Consider the following 17,321-nt stretch of genomic DNA (forward strand, 5'->3'; position numbering starts at 1 on the left):
TGGTCTCTGTGGGTCTCCGTAATACTTTTGTTCTGAGGCAGAGATCAGTGTAAGGGTACAAAACACATTTCTACAGCTTTGAGTGTCCCCTAAGAGCAAAGTGGCCTCAATAATGGTAGAAGTAAAGGACGCGTGGAACCACCAGTAGACTTCCTATAGTGACTGGGTAGGAAAAGTACCGGTCTGGGAGGTGAAGAGGAACCCATCAGAGCTTCAGAAGTCCTTGGCAAGGAAGAGAGAACCTGCGAGAAGGACAGACAACAGTACATCAGTCAGATCATGCGGTACAATGGCTAGAGGGAAGAAACTATAAATCAAAGGCAGGCTGCTTTGAGTTCAACATTTAGAAGACCCTGAGACACAAATGTTCACTTTGGGCAGACTTCCAAACTGTACGTCTGGCAAACACCAGGCACTGCTCGTCATCTGGCTAATGCCATCCCCGCAGCGAGGCGCGGTGGTAGCATCATGCTAAGGGCAACTTCTCAGTGGCAAGAACAGGAAGACTGTCCAGAATTAAGGAAACGATGAATGCAGTCTAACAGAGAAGGGCACATGATCTGAGACTGCGCAGTTCACAGCACAGTTCAAACAGCTCTCAGCAGAGCAAAAACCCAAAGCAGCTGACTGTTCTTGAGTAGCCTACCCTTGGACCACAATGAAGCCCCTTAAAAACATCTGTAGAGAGAAATGAAGGTGGCATTTTACAGATGCTACTCATTAAATCTGACTGAGCTTGAGAGGATCTGCCAGGAAGACAGGGATAAACTTTTGAAATACTACTTGAGTTGTTTTGATTTTTTTTTTCAGTCAAAGCTCGTAGAGATTTACCCAAAAAGACCCAGAAGAACCCTGGAAAACTGTAATTACCACCAGATTTTTTAAAATAAAGAACTAAATTAAGGGTATGGCAAATGTGATAGTGATAAAAAAAAAAAAGAAGAAGAAAAAGAAAACATTCACAGTAATAGCTGTGACGAGCAACCTTGCGAAGACCCTACCGGACTCAATATGGTGATGGTGAAGCCCTGGCGTTTGAATTCAAACAATATTTGCATTTGACAACAGGGACGAACTATTGGAGTCACTCATCAAAGAAAACAACACACTCTGAATCATGGTCAAGGCCCTCACCATGCAGTTGAATTTACTGAAAACAAAAAAAATAGAAAACTCTCGCACACACAAACATGCAGCACGATGACAATTTTGTTCCATCATACAACCATACTCGTGCAAAGTTTGAACACTATTAACAGGGACTATGGACTCCACAATCAATTTCAAAGAAAGACTGATAAATTAAAGGAAGGGTTGGCAATCCTGGAAAAACGGTCACAGGCCACATTTTGAAAATACACAAGTCAAAAGTCCCAGCCCCTTTCCTCAGACTTCTCTCTGAAGCCACGCCTTCACCTTTCCGCTGACATAGGTGACGTGCATTGCCAGAGCTACATTGCCACCCATCAGACTGGAGTGTGAATTTTCCGCAGACGCAAGTGAAGACTATGATCGCGCAGCCAGAGGAGGGAGAGGGGGAGAGACACGGCAGCTTGATTGGGCGTAGGCAGAACTAGACATGAAGGCATCTGAGGGGCATTGAATGTCTCAAATTGTCCTGGCTACATCTACAGTATGTCTATCCTAAGATGCATTATCATCTGTTGCCCCAGAACGCCCGACTTCTTTCCTCCATAGACCAGCAAATGTCCAAGGAGGTGACCCCACCCTCTACTGGGCAGCAGGAGACCGAAGACTTACTGGTCATTGAACACGCAGGTGATGACACTCTTGCTACTCCATTGATAAAGCCCTCTGATAACACACATACAGTACAGCATGCCTTGGCCAAGAAGACTAAAAGAACTGATACATTCATCACTGGAAGGCATAATTAGAAAATATTGGACATCCAATCAAGATTTATTTACAAAGATTTATCGATTCCACATAGTCATACGCCCATCAAGTGCCTGTCTACAACCAACCAGCCACCAGAGCAGACGGGAGAGAATAAAAACAAACATTAAAATTAAGAAAAGAGCTGCTCATATAAGAAAAGGAGCTGCATATTTATGTATAAAAAAGATTGGTTGTAATTGAAACCCTCATTTCTTATAATTTCCTATTTCTCTGGACTGTCTGTAATCCACACTGACATGCTCTCTTAGCAGGACATGTGTTACATTAATAGCCGTATGGCAGGTGGGAACCAAAGTGCTCCAAAATAAGAGGCCGTAAATAACAAACTTAGATATTATGCCTCTAAATTATATATGTTAATCAATAAAATTCAGCAACGGATAATTGTAAAGTCAATGAGGTAATGTCAATTAATTGATGAAACCAAACTAATATTACCCTACTTGATGTACAACACAAATTATAATGTAAGATTATAATTAAAATCATCCTCTTTTTTTGCGGTAATTGAAGTTATGTTATTAAGTTATGATTCCCCAGTGAGAGTCTTTCCCTGTCCACTCCCAGTCATCTGATGAAAAGAAAAATCCAATCCCATCCCACAGGAATCCTGAAGAACTGTCTAATGTCCAACCCTTTTTAATATAGCAGCTATGTTGATGTGATATTGCGGTTGTGTGGGTTCTTGCTAGTGGTTTTGTGTGGGTTACAAATCTATCATGTGTCTTATGTGCTATTATGAGTCAGTATTTGGGACAGTATCATTGTAAGGGGAGGGCCAAGAGTGAGTTAAAACTATAAAGTTAATCCTTGAAACTTATTGAAGAAAAGAAGATCCTGAACCTTTTTATTAGTTTTAATTAACTATTTGGTTGTGATCTTCTTCAACTGGAGGCAGATTATTGATGCAAAAATTCCTCTAGCTGGGAGAGAAAAAATTTGACTGATGGCTGTCACTCTCACAAGTATGTGTTCTGCTGCACAATATTATTAAAACTGTCTGCCCAGCGGATATAACATTACACAGCACGCTCTCTCTCTCTCTTTCTCTCTCTCTCTTTCTCTCTCGCTCCCTCACATACACATGCTGCCTCGCTCGCCCCTCTGTCACAGACACAGACATGCTGGGGCCTGGCTGTCTCCTCACATCTGATTTCTCCACATCTCTATTTTCACTTTTCCTTCTCTCTTCTCTGTTTTCCCCTGCAGCTGTCTGTCAGACTCAGGCGCCCTGCTTCACCGTGGCTAATGTGTTTAGGTCCTCTCTCCTCCTACTACACTTGACTTACAGATTTTCATAAATATAACAATGCACGTTCCTAATAATTTTTGTATGGTTCTGGCTGAGAGGCTGTGTATATATTTTTTGGGTTATTTGCTGCTTCCTAACCAATGTAAAAAAAACAAAAAAAAACAAAAGTTAATTCAGACTTTCCATACCAGTTGCAATTCAGAATTTTCAGCGGCCACGGTATGACAGGTTTCATCATTGAAGTGGATGACTTAAATATTTTAATGGGCTTCAAACTTGAACTGAGTTGAAGTATCACAGATATAAGTTTGAACTGGTAAATTTTAATGCACAATTTAAAAATTGTATGCTTTCTATGCTATGCTGAAATTTCCATAGTAGGCCTATAACTACTAACTCCTCAAAAATTACAGTTTGAATTGGCTGACTTGTGATTACATTTTATTTAATTGTTTTTGCTTGCTCTGTAAATTCTTTTGATCTCTTTCTTTCTTTTGTACTCTAACCCCGTTGCGACTGTAAAGACACAAATTTTGCAAAATATCTGTAAGAGACAACCTGTCCAGGCCATTGGCCATTCTGTCATGTTTCTTTTCTTTCAGACCCTTCAGAGCAGCTTTTAACCACACTGTCGTCCAGGCTTTCTGCTCTCAGCTGAAGAATGCTGTCTTTGTCTCAGCTCTTGTCAGATGATGTGCAACACTCAGCAGCAGCTTGCAGAGCATTGCAACCCGAGCAGAGACACTCTCAATGATGATTTATTGGTTCAGAAGAAACACAAAGGCATGATCACTGTTAGATTACGTTCTCTCTCTGTCTCCCTGCATCTGTCTGCTGGTTGATTTAGTGCTGCTAGTGCAGCTCAGGGACAGCAGAGAACGGCTAGCTTATGTTTTCATTACAGACAGGAAGGAAGGAGGAAATTGAACGAGGTGAGCACTGAGCATTATGTGAATGAAAAAAAGTCTTTCTATCTATGATCAGGCTTAGATGTTGAAATGCACTAGAAGGAGGAGACAGCAGCTGATGCTGTATGATTAATTATTTTCTAAAAAGAATCTCTCCCACCTTTCATCTGTAGATTAACAACAAAATACATATACAACCGATTCCAAAAAATAAAGTGGAAATTTCCCACTGCAGGATGACATAATGGAATCACTTTGTCACATGACATGCAGCAACACTTTTCCTACCAATCCAGCAGCGTGGCTGTGTTGCAACTGCAGCTCCAGCAGCAATTTCAAAAGTGGTCCAAAATAAGAAAAAAAAGAAAGAAAACAAAACATCACAGACAAACACAGGAAGCAGTAGGTCTAACTGCAGCAGTACTGTACTTGGAGTTAATTCAATACAAGGGATCCAGGCCCTTGTGTTCTCTGGAGGGACTACTAAATGGGATAAGCTCCTAGTTTCCACTTTGGAGAAGCTTTTCTGGCAGATCAACTTCACACTGTTCTTTTCCATCTCAAAAACAGTGAGTTGTAGCATCTGTGCACTTAAGAGCTAATGTGATTCTGCAACGGAGCCAAACAACCAAAAATACAGTAATAAGATATGCAATGCTCATTAGATATGCCGCTTAGGCTTGATAAACATTTGTGGAACCAATTCCAGTCGACAAGTCTGTCATAGAACTAACACATATTTATGTCTGGTTTAATGATGACAGACAACTGCAAAAACCTGAATATAAAAATAAAAAATAGTGATGTTTACATGTTTATGTTTGCAACTTAGTGCATCGGGATGCTAACACTTGCTAAACAGCACCAGGTCCTGGTGGAGATAAATAGTAATTTTAAATAATTTGTATGAAATGTTTGACACTAGTGACTTACAATTGTAGCTTCACACTGACATGATTGACCTTGGAGGACTATTGGTTTTATTTGGGTCTCAAAGCTCAGCTGTTAAGCGTCACACAGTATGAAGTGATGAAGAGTATTGATCACGCAACTAATCGATGGTCAACCGACGTGTTGAGCAGCCACATCCACACCAATGTGTTTGCAGTATTTCTTCACATAGACTGGATATAACAGTACATTGTTTGTAGCTAATCAGTGGTAAGCAGACATAAGTGTTTGTAGTTAGCAGCTTTCATAGCCGTTGCCTGTTAGCTAGATATACAATGTAGATTAGAAAATGTCATGCGAGTGTGTGTCAGCTCCAGCCATCTGTTAACCAGCTGTGGAATGATGTCTCTCTCTGTTGCTCTGTTGCTCTCTCGTTCTCCCTCTGACCCCTCCTCTCGCAGAGTGAGAGGTCAGTTGAGCTAAGTGGTGCAGAGATGCTTTATGGGTACAAAAAACTCTGAGGAGCTTAGGTCACTGACAGCTTATTAAGCACTCTAAGGTTAGACTGATACATTGTGCTCAGTAGCAGTGCGTTTGTAGTTGTACCCACTGTGTACATCACCTACAGTTAGCGATAAACAATGAGTAGAAATTGGTGTTCATAGTCTCCACACAGGAGAAGGAAATACCAGGAACCTGACTCCCAGAGTGGTACAGCTACGAACAGACTGAGCATCCTATTCAGAAATATATACTGACACATCTGAATCAGTTTTAAAAAAAGAATTATTATTATTATTATCTTCTTGGACGCAAACTCAGCTTCACTTTCATCCACCCCACCCTCATGCACCCTGTGAGTCATTTCCTCGATTCACTGCTTTTTGATCCATGTGTATGTGCCGGAGAAATATGTGTGTATGTGTGCATGTATGACAACCTTTCAGCCTCAGACCTAACAAAGTATTATTTAAAACTTCTTTCAGATGGATTGGTCTCATCGTTTTCTCTATCTACGAACAATTCAAATCAGTCCAAAACCGAAGCTGCAATTTATATTGAAAAGTGTCCCCTTCATTGACCAGGCCCTCACTCTGATCATATTGGTGTTATTCAATACAAAAACAGTCGGCTCCTGGCACGGACCATTCCAGCCCTGGTACCCTCTGGGCCCAAATGATATTAAAAAGCTGCAAGCAGCATTGATCAGGCTCTTGCATTGTCATGCACATTGCTGCTGCTGGTGGAATGCTCGTTTGTTGCAGCTGTACGCTTTCGCAACATCGGACACTTTGCTAATGAGTTATTTCCTGAGTGGAGCGTCTGGCAGTAGAAATGATATATTGATGGTTTTGTATCATTTCCTTTTCTACTGTGCAGTCCTTTATTCCTATATAAAGTAGAAACTAGACCATGAAAAGCTCATGTAAATCAAATGATTGTCACACAAGACTTATTTCCTGTTGACAGCAAGCAGTGTTATGACTATATAATTTAACATTAGCAGATATCTTTGACTCTTATCAAATGTCAAATATTGGAAAGCTTGGACAATATATCTTTGATTCAACACAACATTATAATATTCAAATTTACCATGGACGTGCCATTTTGTTTCCAGCAAAATTGGAAAGTGTCCAAGTGTGTGTGTCTATGTGAGCTGAATCTTTTGCAATAAGCTACACCCTCTTTATCTAATCATTACCAAACTTCATGCACTGACTGACTAATGACCCTCAATCATGCAAAGCAAATTTCATACTGATGCATGCAGCCATTTATGAAATATAAACTTTCCATATGTTTACCCCTGTCTGGTGGTGGCCAAGTGATGTCAAAATTAATTTGGGAAACTACCTGATTAACTTTTGTGTAAATAGGTGTGGATATTGTCAACATATGCCTATTTTTCATACAGTTTGGAATCAATATCTATGAGGAATTTGAAAAATTAGGTTTAGCATATTTTAGACAAGAGATAAGACAGTATGAATAAGATTTATCATAACATTTATCTTCTACTATCTAATGATAACACAATTCTGTATTAGATTAATGTGTGTTAGATATCTCGCCTATCTGACCCACAGTATCTGCAGTTATGCCAAAACTAGACAAATATAATTTTACAGTAAAATGCAAAAAATTGGCTTTTTTTTCTCTATCGCTATTCACTGAAACCACAGTGACAACCTGGAACTTGGCATTGTTTCTGAAACTCAGATTAGATCAGATGAGGACAAAAACTAAGCCATGTCCAACTGTCTAATATCAAATTGTGGTGAGACACAGATTGGGGCAAGGGTATAAAACAATTTTGCTTTGAGTGTTAGTCACAGTGACCTCAATAATTCAAGAAATGAAGAAGTCTGAGCCAACCAGGACTCCTCTTGGTGTTACATACACAGTGGTCAGAAGGACCAACATCTCAGCAGCTCTCCATCATTCAGATCTTCATTGTAAAGAGGCTGGACAGAATCCACCGTGAGGCAGTAAATTCAGTCATAACATCGGGGGCATGATTTGGAGTGGCCCTACATGCACATTCAAAATGAACAGCTGTTAAAGTAACAGAAGTTTTTCTCTCTCTTGTAAACAGAGGCTGAATAATTAACTAGCTAGTTTATTGGAATAGTTTGTGTAAAGCCAGAGACGAACAAATCAGCAGGACGTACCCGAATCACACCAAAACAATAGGTCAGATTCATTAGAACAACAGTCTGCCTTCAATTCCACCTCCTCTCCCCCTCTTCTCCTCCTGCTTCTCTTTGCCTTGGTCTAAAATGGTTGGACAATAAATATTGTTTCTCTCTTTACATAAGCACTATTTCGATATTTTCACAAAATTCCTATGCATATCATTTCAAATGCAAATCGCATTCAGTGGTTGTATTTTGCTACAAAGCATCAAATACAGTAATATATCACAAAACAATGTAGGCTATTGTCTTATTTCTGTATTAAAATACCTGTTTACCTTGAAGCCAGTTCCACTCACTCTTATAACACTGGAAATAAAACAAAAACCAATGATGTTCAACAGAAGCAATCCTAGACGTCATTTTCAACTGTAGGTGGACAATAATATCCTTTAATTCAACTATACAGAACTGAAAAGAAAACAGATAGATTTTGTCGTGGCATTTTGTGCTGCTGAGTGCAGTTAAAAAATCTGACTCTGTAAATATTCATCTCTTCCATTAGGCATATCCTGCAGGATGGTTGAGACCAGTAGTTCTCTTTTAGCTGCACAACTCTTCTCAGATGGCATTGTGGCTTTGGGGTCTGATATGAATCTATGGATTTCTTGATAGTTTGGGAAACCGTGGTTGACCCCTGATTTGCTTTCCCCTGACTCTTGAGAGAACAGTTCCTCAAATCAAAAAACAGCTAATTTACATCACCAACATTTCCACGTCTTTTTTAGAACAGAGGAGGCAGTGTATTGAGAAACAAGGTGCTTATAACCTGCGCGCGCACACACACACACACACACACACACACACACACACACACACACACACACACACACACACACACACACACACACACACACACACACACACACACACACACACACACACACAGGCCTTGATGGATCGCGTGTTTCCGCAATATTGATGATTTGCTCTTGCTACAATTTTCTCACTGTGCACGAGGCCGTCCGTTCTTCACACATCATATCCTTGTGTGCGCGCGTCTCTGTGTGAGTATTTTGGGGATTGTAATTGTAATGGGCTTTACTATGGGCAGCCATTTATCATCTTTACAATCAACTATAGCCTAGGTAAACACACACACACACACACACACACACACACACACACACACACACACACACACACACACACACACACACACACACACACACACACACACACACACACACACAAACACAGGTTCAGCAACTTACCTCGCTTCAATCACAGGCGCTATTAACATCATCACGGTGTTATGTGGAAGTTAGCACCGAGACATAAACTTTCTGTCGCTGTCATATTTCAAACAAGAATTCTGTAATTATCATCAAGTCTCTCTCTCTCTCTCTCTCTCTCTCTCTCTCTCTCTCTCTCTCTCTCTCTCTCTCTCTCTCTCTCTCACACACACACACACACAACGCAAAGCCCATTGCAAGTCTCTCTTTTTTTTTTTTTTTTTTACTACACCTCTCCTAAAAAAATAGCTTTAATTTAATTTAATTTTCAGTGACTATTTGTGTATATTTGTCGTTACTAAGATGTGATCACAATGTCTGAAACATTTTTCCCGAAAATAGAAAGGCAGGATACCCTAAAATAAGTTTCAGCCTATAGTCATATTACAGTAAAATCATGCCAGTGATAGCTACAGAAAAGAAACATATCATATCAAACGAGATTTGAGTTTTTTTTATTATTGATTATTACATAATAACGTAAATGATAAAAGATGTATCTTTACGATTCAAATTTGACAAAACGTAGCCTTTATTATATTATATTATATTATATTATATTATATTATATTATATTATATTATATTATATTATATTATATTATATTATATCGATAGTTGTCAATGGAATTTGCATATATATATGCTTCTAGCCTTTTGTCATATAAAGAAGTAGCTAAGTCTTTCTAAGTCATATTTCTGACGGGCCCTGTTCTAATTCAGTATTCTGAATTTAGGCCTAGTAAATAAATATTAGCTACATTTGATACCTTAAAATGACAAATAATGGTATGGAGTTGATTATTATGGCCTGTGTCAGATTTTTCTCAGATTTATCGATGGTTATTATCGCAACATTTTTAAAGCTCCAATAAATGAACATAGTAAACATTGCGTTGCTTACGCATCAGAAGTCTTAATGTTGTAAGCTTATTGGGAGAGATTTTGTGTAAAAAAAAAAAAAAAAAAAAAAAAAAAAGCAGACACATAATTTTACAACCAGTATTTTTTTTATTTGAGATGAGACGCTAAACGTTCAATCGCCGTTAGATTCAGCAGAGGTTCACTTTATTGTAAAACTAAAAAATAAACAGGCTATGAACATGATTTTCTAAAAAGTCAAAAGTTTTGTTATGGTTTACGCACACCCTCTCCTACACCTTTACGCACATCTGGTCTTGTTTGGCTTGTTGTGTGTGGGCTTCAGGCCTTATAACGGATTAATTACAATTTTCTCTAAATACTGCAGTGTATCCTCTCAATCTTGGGTAAGATCCGTGAAGCCAGTGAAGCCGCTCTGGTCTTTGCCTCGCTGCCACTCCTCTGCCAGACAAACAGGATCCGCGAGCTCACATGCGGAGCGCGTCCACAAGCCCCGGTTAAAACCTTAATCGGAGCTATTTAGTTATTAAGCCACTTTTAGCTGTTATTCATCACACTCTCTCGCACGCCCCCGCCCCTCTACTCCCCCATCCACCACCGCATCTCATTGTCTCCGTCGCCCCCTCCTCTCTGTCTAAATGCTTTAAAAAAAAAAAAAAAAGGCGTTGAAATGAATGGATCACAAGTTTAATAGAGTGTATCATTAACAGGACATTAGCGCAGTTCGCACTTTGGTTCTACTAAGCGGAAAATGTTGACATGATATACAATTGAAGTGCGGCAGGTGAAGCCAAGTTTTTAAGTTTTATCAGAATTATAGGAACGCTTCTTCATTTTTAATAAATCCTTCATATTTAGCTACTGCGTGTAGGCTATTTATTTATTCTTAATAGCGGCTTTTTTCCATGTATGTCCTCATGAAATGAATTACCGCCTGTTCTTCTTGCCTGTGTTGGAGCATAAGGCTGGCTATGTGGTTGGGTGAGACTTACCTTCAGTCCTGTCCTGGAGTGTCAGACTGGAGCCAGTGCAGAGCTGCTGAGAGCTGTGCAGAGAAGCCTGGAACAAGACTGACAGACCATGGACACACACTCAGCTTTTCAACCACAAAACACCGTCACAAAGGACACTTTTCTTTCCTAGACAAACGAAGCAGTTGGTGCGCATAAACATTACAGGCGTCCAAGTTTTGCTCCAGAATCACTGCAGCAGAGATTTTTCATCTAACCAGTAGTTTCTCCTCTACCAGTTGGTCTTTTTTTTTCTTCTCAAGTTCTGTGCACATAGTACTTCAATGACTGTACATCAACTTAAACATGGGTTACTCCAAAATGATACACAATTTACATCTGATGCATGGGTATAGAAGATGCACAGTTCATATGAAGTAAAAGATACTGCAGTATCTCTACATTTAATTTCTAATTCTTAGTTTTGTATTTGCATCCCTAATTTTAGGAATAATTTTGCACATAAATTAAGTTCAGATCTTACAATAAAACAAAATAATAAAAAATGATGGACTGGTTTCCTTCCATGTGTGAATTATGAAGATTTAAACACATTTTGTGAGCTGCAGGACGCTCATGGTTATTACTACTGGTGTGATTGTGATAATAAGCATATGTACAGTTTATTTCTACATTTCAAAGGAACATTTTATAGAGGAAAGATGCATGGTGCATGGTCTCCATAAAATACTATTTTTTCACAAAAGTAATACTTGTTTGTTTGGACACCTGAGATATAGTAAAATGCAGCAGAACACTATTGGAAAGGACATAGCTCACACATAAGATACAGGTTACACTTTCTGCTGGTACACGTGTCATGTAAATTAAACCATGAATTCTATCGTAATGCAATCTGGTATAGACTTATCCAATTTAACAGCTTTCACAAGGCTTTCGACAAAAAAGGACAAATTAAAACCCTGTAAATGTAAAATATTAAGCAGAGCCGTTGAGCTGAATTGCATAAGTGCTGGTTCATTTCATAGCCTCTTCCTCCAATGCTGAGAATAACCGTTAGTGTGAGTATTGTGATTTATAATCGCCTGTAATTATAACAAATTGGAATTATGGGGGTATGATGTGTTTGTGTGTGGAAAGATTTAAGTCTGTACATTTCTTGCCATCTGCTGGTCTTTATTCTCCCTGTGTGTTGACTCTTTCCCGCAATTTATCTGTTGCCATGCGCAATAGTATCAGCATTCATGTTTGTGTGTGTGTGTGTGTGTGTGTGTGTGTGTGTGTGTGTGTGTGTGTGTGTGTGTGTGTGTGTGTGTGTGTAAGGGATATCCCTTGGCCTTGGGAAAAAATCAGTGTGCCAAAGACTGACAGAAAGCAGACTGCAGCATAGGTCTTCCTCTCTCTGAATTCCTAATCACATTTGTGCACACATGCACACACATGAGGTTTTCTTAGCTGCAAGGACACAAACAATGGCAGAGAAGCTTGCCACAGAACTGGGACTTTTTCTCAGAGGACTCCTAATAGGCTCAATGTGAAAGAAGAAACTTCAGAGAGCGACAGAGAAAGGGAGCAAGAGAGAGAGCGGTAGATAGATGGTGCTTTATCGTGGTGCTTTGCCGAGTTGAGCAAGTTGCACAGTCCACTGTGGTTTTGTGTGGCCGTAATCTCCCTCATGTCTGTCTCCCTCTGCAGCTAACTGTTCTCAGCTCAGTATTATGGATGCTCCACTGTGCTCATATCGTTTGCACACTGATGCAGCCTGCAGTGAACCGTTGCTGACTTGTTTTACATGATCACCGAGGGAAAGAACGTAAATGTAGTCCCAAAAAGCTTCAAGAAAAAAAAGAAGCCTAGTTCCATAAACATACATATGTGTGAATGTGGCAGCAGTGTGTGCAGGCAGTAGAGGAGGAGAGCAGCTACAGGGTGGCCTCAGGACCACAGCTCCCAGGGAGTCAAGCTTTTCAGCACCGGCAGCAGGCAGAAGACAACAGGACGCTTCTCTGAGATTATGTATCAGAATAATATTGTATCATCATACCATCAAACCACTACACACACACAATTTTAGTTCTTACCATATGTAATAATTAAAATTATATATATATATATATATATATCCTGTCTCCTGTTTGTTTATCTTAACAAAGAAAACAAAAGATGGAAAAACCAAGGTCAAAAGTGTTGCTGTTGATTTGCTGATCCAGCTACTGTCTCTTGGCCAAAGAGCAAAGACACAAACATGACTAAAGAGTAATCGATTAAACACTGCATCTACAGCTGTTTGTTGTACATTAGTGTGACAAATCATACTTCAGATTGTGTAGGCCTATCTGTTTTGCAAAATGTGTAGCGGGTGGCAGGTCTGGTTTTGGTGAGCCTGTTTAAGTCCCAGAGCAATTGACAGAGGTGGAGGGGGAATAAGCCAGAGTGCTACTTACAGAGTGACAATGAGACAAAAGCAGAAACAAACACATACTTTTACTGTATTACTTATTTGCTTAATCACAGACTATTTGCCACTTTGTAATCATAATCAATGCTGAACCACATGATTTGGTTGCTATTTTTTTCTATTTGTAAACCCACTTACTTACTTTTTTTCCCATTGCAACCTAAATGCCAAATACGTCAAATTAATGTGATTGCATGTGCTGGCAGAAAATTACAGGGCATTTAGACTCGGCTCATGCAGAGTTTAATGCAATGAGGGAAGACAGATTGTCTTTACTGCTGGTTTCATGTGCAGAGGCCCATCATATGCTGTTGTTGTTGTTGTTGTCAGAGTGTAGTGTCCACTTTGACCAGTAGGGGGCATAACAAACGTCTTCTTAAATCCATGAGGTGACGTTTAAGACTTGAGTGCAAGAATACCCCTGCTACCGCTGCTGCTATCACCACCCCTACTTCTGTCTTTCCTGCTCCTACAGCAACCATCACTGACATTAATTGGCTGGTGGAATAGCTGCTTTTACACGTTACCAGTACTATTACTACTACTGCCCTCCAACAACCTCAAACCTACCAGTAGTCGTTGAGTGGGCATTGCTGCCATCGCTGCTCAGGTGTCAAAACAGAGGACAATAGTGAAATTTAGAATAAATACTCTTACTTGACGAAAGTACAAATCAGTACAAATAAGTTTGAGCAAATCCTTGAAAGTAGGTGTTTTGAAAAATACTGTAAAACTGAGCCAAAGTGGTAGCCATGTTTTCATAATCAGAAAGTTTCCTCTCAGGTTGTCTTATCAAGGAGAAGGGGGTTAAGAAAACAGGCAGTGAATGTAAACACTCTCCTGGTTGTTCCACAACAGCAGAACTGCAAGCAACTCACTTATTTCTGCCTATAATTGAAATAACATTTTATACTGGGGCACTTCAATACATGTTGTACCACTGTCAAAAGCAGCAGCCAGGATCAAATCATTGCCAATAGTGTGAAGTGTATTTGTAGTCTGTTTTGCCATTATGAGGTAACATAAGGAATGTAGAAACAGTGAGAGGCAAAGAGCTTCTGTGCAATGAAATAAAAGAGAAGACTGAGCTACTGTGCAGCAAGCTAATCTTGGTCTAGTCCAGTTAACAGCACTGCGCCTATAGGTTTGAGGTGGTGTAAGACCAGCCCAGACAGACATGAAGCTGCTGTTGGGTTGAGCACGTTTTATTTTATTTTTTTATACCTGTAGATAGGGTAGTACCACCTGGGACATGGTTGTCCTAGCTTACACATGTCAAACAAAACCAGTAAAAATAGCTATTGCTATTGAAAAGGTTCATAGTTAACCTGAAGTCACTTCTCATCTCCGCATCACAGTTCACACGGCAGTTTCCAGACCATAACAGAGGTTCCATGAAATGATATGAGACTTCCTGTAAACCTGTACCTCTCAGCACTTAGGAGGGAAAATAGAGCGTCAGTGGTGGTGAGGTTGAACGATTCCCTCCTTTCACACATTGTAATACGCCTGTTGTACACCCAGTGGAACAGTAAGTATTCCTGCCCATTTCATCTCTACCCTCATACCCCTGCACTACATTAACAAATCCTAGAATCTTTTTTATTGTGTGTTCAAGATCCAAGTGTGATCACAGAACAGAACAGAAATTTAATGTGGGGGGCCTCTGACTTAAAACCATTAAAGAGGGCCTGTGTTAAAGAAACAGTAAAAAAAACATTTAAAAAAAATGAAATATAACTTTAAGAATGAGAGAAATTTGAAAGTAGCAGCATTTTGTTTCTGTTTGAAGTTGCCTGACATACAGACAAAGAAGCAAAAACACATGCCTGAGGCTGCCACAGCAGTTTTACAACTTAAGACACACACACACACACACACACACACACACACACACACACACACACACACACACACACACACACACACACACACACACACACACACACACACACACACACACACACACACACACACATGTTAAGGAGGCAGGTTAGTAGCAGTGTTCTGCTTTAATAGGGTACTTACCTGAACCAGTCGCACAATAAATCATGCAGTGCAAAAGGCACCACGGGGTTTTCAGCTAGGGACACGAACCGCAACATCACTTCACATGACACCATTAACATTTACAAATAGGATAACCCTCAGTGGACAAGTGTATTTTTGCTAGATCCAATCGCATGCTGCCATTTAAATAAATATGCATGTATATATTTGGAGAGATCACACAGATTTATGTGTATTTTATTTATTGTATGTAAATGTTATTTTGCCTGTATGAACCAAGTTGTGCTGGGTGCCGTGAAGCCTGAAGTGTTCCTATGAAACAGTCTTCTTCCTCTGATCGTTTTTGGTAGTTGAAAAATAGCTTTTTGGTGCATTACTGCCACCTTCCGGTGTGTGAGAGTTATGAACTCTTTGAGATTTTCCAATGCACATTCAGGTTCAGGTTCACTATAGTTTAGCTTAACTATAGCTTTCTGCATGTTCATAGAAACATGTGGGCTAGCTGGACAGACCTGGTCCACTGTTCCACAGCAAGGACAGAATCTACATTGCGCAACTTCCTTGAGGCCAAACAAAATTCCTTCTCCATCGGGGGCGCTCCGGTGGCTCTCTCCACAGAGCGCGTACCATGTGGAGTCATTCAGTCAACTGAAGTGGCCCAGATTCTGAAGAGCACAAAATATCTTCGCCACAGACTCCGAGCTTTTACTTCCATGACCAAAGTAACAAGGAGGAGAAGACCAGGAGGAAGCTCAAAAGGCCAACCTCTTCAACCTGGTGATTTGATCATGGGTTTGTAGGTTTGGAGCTGACTTGACTGGCACCAATGATATTCTGACCACAGCTCCTGTCTGCTGCCTCTGCAAAGGATTAGGGCTCACTGCACCTTTGAGTTTGCTAGGCCTGACTGGCAGCTTTCAATTAATGTTCAATCCAGATGAGATAAGAGCTAAAAAACAAACAAACAGATATACTCATTAATATTGTGCCTCAATCAGTTTAAGAAGCAGCAATGAACACTTTTCTGATTTTTTCACTCAACAGTTTGGTCTGTCAACTCTGATCACTCTACATGCAGCTTGAAAGAAAACACCTGCAGACACAACTCAGGGCTGAAGAATGTAGCATCAACTATGTTGTTTCTAGATGAAAAATCATTTCAATCATACTCTTAAAACAGATTATACGGGGAATAAGTGGTTCTAATTCAATGCAATTTTTATTTTATCCTCATTATCTGCTTTCTATACCTTTTCTGCTGACAAAAATATCTGTTTCCTACACCTTAATACAGGTTTTTACATTGAACAATAAACATATTTCATTATCCACAGGTAAGAGTCCTCAGTATGTCAGTCTCAGTCACAGGTATTCCTTCTTCTTTCATTAACATTAACCACAATGTCATAGAACAAGTGAGAATCCTTGAGTTATTTTCTATTAATCATTTCTACAGCTTGACATTAGCTGCAGAGCATCCCTCTTTGTCTTTGTCTTGTTCTATAATCTGAATTTTACGAAGGCCTTTAATTCCTGCAATATTATGCATCTGAACAATAGTCTCACTTTTTTCTTTCTTTTTTTTACACTAATTTTTTTTTAATGCTTTTTGTTTTATTTTGTACACCCACTGCCCTACCTATGTGAACCTGTTGGACAAAGAGACTGAGAGACAGTTAGTCAGAACTGAAGCATCTGTTTGGGTCCATCTGTGGTTTGAAGGTCTGCTTCATGAACCTCTGCAAATATACTTATACACAAACACATACACAGAATGGGGGTGCATCAATTACATCTGGACCAAATTCAGTTAACCTTTTGTTTCTCGGGCCAGAGACACAGGGCCAGGGCCAGGGGCTCACCAGGACACAACAAACACACACATACAAACACACAAAAATGCACACTCAGACAGGCCTGTTGTACACATTAATTGAATTAAGGATGGACCAGAACCTAGTCTGGACATTGTCACTGACACATCTGGTCAGCGCTGTTCCTCTCTGCTGATGTCTCTCTACATCTCTCTCTTATTTGTCTCATGTTTACCCAGAGCTCTACAGATAAGGATTTTATCCCATGTTAATGAGCAC

This window comes from Trachurus trachurus (assembly GCF_905171665.1).
Source record: "Trachurus trachurus genome assembly, chromosome: 1".
NCBI classification, from domain to species: domain Eukaryota; kingdom Metazoa; phylum Chordata; class Actinopteri; order Carangiformes; family Carangidae; genus Trachurus; species Trachurus trachurus.